This window comes from Benincasa hispida, chromosome 7 (genome assembly GCF_027475165.1).
Source record: "Benincasa hispida cultivar pf3 chromosome 7, pf3_genome.v1.1, whole genome shotgun sequence".
Taxonomy (NCBI): Eukaryota; Viridiplantae; Streptophyta; class Magnoliopsida; order Cucurbitales; family Cucurbitaceae; genus Benincasa; species Benincasa hispida.
The window spans coordinates 36,322,669-36,327,259 of NC_143484.1; the positions used below are offsets into that span (position 1 = coordinate 36,322,669).

General features: G+C 34.7%; 1 long non-coding RNA gene across 1 annotated transcript; it reads left to right on the plus strand.

The window, feature by feature from the left end:
• The first annotated feature begins 263 nt into the window (after positions 1–263).
• LOC120081714 (uncharacterized) lies at positions 264–2,668 on the plus strand. Its single transcript, XR_005482936.2, has 7 exons — positions 264–741; positions 907–979; positions 1,101–1,169; positions 1,267–1,347; positions 2,028–2,110; positions 2,192–2,322; positions 2,408–2,668. It is a non-coding gene; the product is annotated as an uncharacterized LOC120081714 (long non-coding RNA).
• Positions 2,669–4,591: the final 1,923 nt, after the last annotated feature.

Here is a 4,591-nt window from a genome sequence, read left to right on the forward strand (position 1 = left end):
AAATTTCATAATTTAATCACAATATCCTCTTTTTAATTCAAAAAAATCTTAAATTTTCCTCAAAATTCAGCCACTCGAAACATTTAATCACTACAAGAATTTTGGGCTTTAATGTCGGTTGGAAAAAATGAAATCGGATGTATAATGTTGGTTTTGTTTTTTTTAAAAAGCGGATCTTTAATGTCAGTTTAAAACAGACATTGTAGGGGTACCTTAATGTCGGTTTTAAACTTACATTAAAGACCCACTTCACTTTTTCTTCTAACTTTCTATTTTCCCCCCATTTTTTTCATTTCCCTCTTCACTCTCCCTCTATTTTCTTTTTCTTCTCATTCTCACACTTCCCTCTTCAGACCCTATCTTTCTCACTCCTTTCCTCCAAACCTGTGTCTACTGCTCATTTCATTTCTCACTCCTCTCTTCCAAAGTGGATTTTCTGGTCATTCCGCCAGATCTACTGCTCATTTCGTCGTCGTTCGTGTGTCTCCGTCGGATCTGCTGTTCGTTTTGTCGTCGTTCGTGTGTCTCCAAATCTGCTGTCGTCGATCGCCAGATCTACCGCCGTTGTCGTTCGTCGTTCGTTCCGTCTTCGTTCTGTTGCCGTCGTCGTTGAATCTTTTCATTTGCTTTGGGTTTGAAACAGATCTCTGAGTTTTGAATGAATACCAGCAGATTCAATCTTTTTCTGCATTTAACAGCATCTTCAATAACACGGGACTGTTTGGAATTTATGCTAGCACTGTAAGGCGTAATCTTACTATTGATGTTTTATATGGTTAATGTACTTATCTTTCATCTTATCAATATAGATGCAAATATCTGTGCAGAGCTACAGTCTGATTTTAATTCGTCTTAGATTTAATTTAATTTTATGTACTTGCCTATCATAATTTCAATTGGGTGCAGGGTTCTGACTTTGTGGCCCAAGCAGTTGATATTGCTGCATCAGAACTAATCTCAATTGCAAATCCTAGACAAGGTTCGCAGATTTTTGTTTTTGTTTCTGTATTTTTCTTTTTCTTTTTCCTTTTTTTTTTTTTTTTTTTTTTTTTTTTTTTGTAATTTCTCTGTTTAATACATCTTGCCCTCTGTTGTTGCAGTTTCGGAGGTGCAGCTTAACGTCCTCGTAGTTATGGTGGTAGAAATATTTATGGAAGAAGTCGAAATAGGTAAATATTTATATTTTTTTATGGATAGATACTTATTTTAAGATACTAACTATATTAATCAAGACTTTGGAATTTAATTCATTCATTTTATATGAAGGTATTCAAGCTACACAAACAAATGCGATTGGTCACCTGATAAGCGATACCGGAGCCCACCTCGAGGCAGGAGCCCTCCAAGGTTTCCTCTCTCTCTTTTGTGTCTCCCACACACAGTCACATGAACACAGAGACGTTGATAAATCCCTTGTATGGGCACCTATTTTGCTCTTAAGGTCTCATTTTCCTAGAACTGCTGCATGTAGTCTTTTAGTAAAACTTGATATGAAGAATATATATTACCATAAAACTTAAAAACAATCAATAGTTACACCTAAGAAAGTTAATTATTTTAAAAATGCAATGGACTAGCGTAGTTGGCTAGAGAAAATAGTACTCGTTTGTAGTATCAATTGTGTCTCCGCCGAAGCGCCACAACCACGCTTGCAATGAAGAGGTGAGTAAACATATTGCAATGAATTATTTCTCTTAAGGCCATTGGCCTCTTTATAGTTTAGATTGGATTAGAATGTAAACATATTGGATTAGAATATAACACCCGTTTATGGCTCATGGGTACTATTTATTTTTAGTTTAGATTTGATTCAAGGTTCTTGAGTTCGTGGGTTGCACTATGGTAGATTGTGGTTATTCATGCACTATGGTAGTTTGTGTGACAACTTTTGAGATTTAAAGTACATTGTGAGCTAAATTTGCTTATTGATATATGTGTTCTTGAATATTCATTTTTTGGGAATTCTGATAATTCTGTTGAGAACAAGTGGTTGTGAAATATTTTTAGGAGTGTGTTTCTTTAAACAGGTTCAGGGTAAATTTTTGGTTTTGTTGTGGTAGCATCGTTATGTTGCCGAAAATTTTCCATCATCTTCGTTTCTTATATCTAGGTAACCAAGCTTCTCTTCTTCAAGATCTTGAAAAATAAGATTCTCTCATTTATTCAACTATTAAGTTTTCTTGTTTTGCAGGTGCAACAAAGAAGTAAAGATTTGGTATCACAACCTCTTTATGCTTTTTCTTGGGGAACTCTAGATCCAACACATTCATTACAAGAATTTTGCCTTGAATGTACCATTTATACACATTCCCAATAAACACGGTTAGTTGAATATGAATTTTGATCACATTTTCACTTTCAATCCTTTGTCTTAAACCTTTTTTGTTTGTGATCCTTCGAACAACAGTGGTCAGACAAAGATGCCTATAACCAGACACTGCTGAAGTTCGGGGGGTCTGTTCAAGAAGAATTATGAAAGGATCCATACTTACTAAGTGGAGAGGGACAGTAAACTCATAATGTTTGTATTACTTGTAATTTGTGTTTTCAAGGGTTGAATTATTGTACGGCCTTTTAAATTATAATTTTATAGTAGATTTTGCAGATTAAATGTAATAGATTTGCAATCCATACATAAATAATATGTCATAGCCATAGTGTTCGATGATGATGTGTCATGTTATACTTTTTGACTGAAAAAATGGATTCGGTAACGAAATTTAAAAAAATGGAAAATAATCGATAAAACGAATAGATTCTCGGCTTCAATGTCGATTTAAAGGGCTTCATTTGATTTTTGGGCTTCAATTGCAATTAACATTAAAGGGCTTTAATGTCCGTTGCAAATTTCATTAAAGGGCTTTAATGTCGATTGCAACCGATATTAAAGGGCTTTAATGTCAGTTTAAAACCGACATTGAAGCCTGAAATTCTTCTAGTGAATCAATTAAAATGCATAAGACAATTTTTTTTCTAAATAACATGCATAGCAGGATAAAAACAACTAGACAAGGAAAAGTATGCAATACATCCCCCATCCCAAACTTAGAAACATGCATTGTCCTTAATGCAATAAAATAAAAATAGGGAGTGAGTAAAACTGGCCTGATTAATGAAGTAATCCACATGTGTCAGGCTTGCAAACCATGCTTTAATTTGAGGGCTCCTGTAAAACCTGGACCAGAAAAAGATAAGAGTTCAAATCATGAGTGTTGAACTAAAAATAAAAATAATAAAATAATCTAAAATAGCAACAAGAAAAGAAAAACTTGGGTTGTTGCCCAAGAAGCGTTGTGTTTAACGTCCAAGCTAGACAACAAGGGAGATTGTCTGTCAAGGTACATAAAAATTCTCGCATTTTTCATGCCCCTTCTTGGTTGAATCAATATAACCTACAAAGTCTTGTAGGTTTTCCTTCTTTTCCAGCGTACCTGAAAGTAGAAAATTATTTTTGGTATTTTTAATTTTTGGAAAATAAAAAGACTAAAAATTAAAAAAAGACTCAAACTGACGCGACTCATAAGAATATGAGAGAGAAAGATCAATGGCAAAAGGACTCTCGAGTGATGGAACATACGGCTCTTCAACCTCAACCTTAACCACTTGAACTTCCTTATCTAAATTTGGCATAACTTCTCTCTCAATCTCACAAACCGACTCTTGGTATGACTCTAACGCTTCCAATTCATCCCCATCATCAAAATCTACAATAACTGACCTTCCTACCCCGATGGCATTGGAAATATTTTTCTCAAACAAGGCTCTAAATGCATCAATCATAAGAATAAGTTGATTTCTTAAACGTTTCAAGGCTGCCTCATTCTCCATTAATTGGGCTTCTATCCTATCTAACCTCCTCCTCTCTTCCATACAAAACCTCCTAAATTGGGACTCTAAGATAGACTCTTTTAACAGGTCCTTTAAAGAAGGTTTCTCCTCTACTGGGGGTGGATAAACATAAAAACTCTTATGGTCATGGGATGGGTAACTGATGGGATATGGGTATGGGTTGAAAGACATTGGTGGCAGTGGCGGAGTTGGACCTAGATTAGGTTGGTAAAACCCATAAGGCCACCCAAAATTATAATAAGACATGGTAAAGCAAACACCACAAAAGAAAATCACACAAGAGAAGACTGAAATAAAAAAAATTGAAAATAAAACAAAACAAAATAATCTACACCCTAAATTAAAATTAGTCAAATCTCTTAAATATTAAAAGAAATCAAAACATAATTCCCCGGCAACGGCGCCAAAAACTTGATGGTAGTGCAAGCGCACACATCAAATTATAATATAGTAAAATGGTCAGGAGACCGAGTATCATCTTCTGAGGAATTGGTTTGACTCTTTTAGCTATTCAGAGATTCTTCTAATTTTATTTAAGGGAACAAACTGTAATGAGAACCTAACTAATCTAATCCTAAAAAGCAAGAAAAGATAAAACTGGGGTGAAACTAGACAAAGACACGTCATGGGGTATGATTTCGTTAAACGGATTAACCAAATTAATTATTTTGACCTTAGATTGATTCAAGCAAATTATAGATCTAGGAGTCTTTTATCCAGGTATCCTCTCTCGAGCTCAACC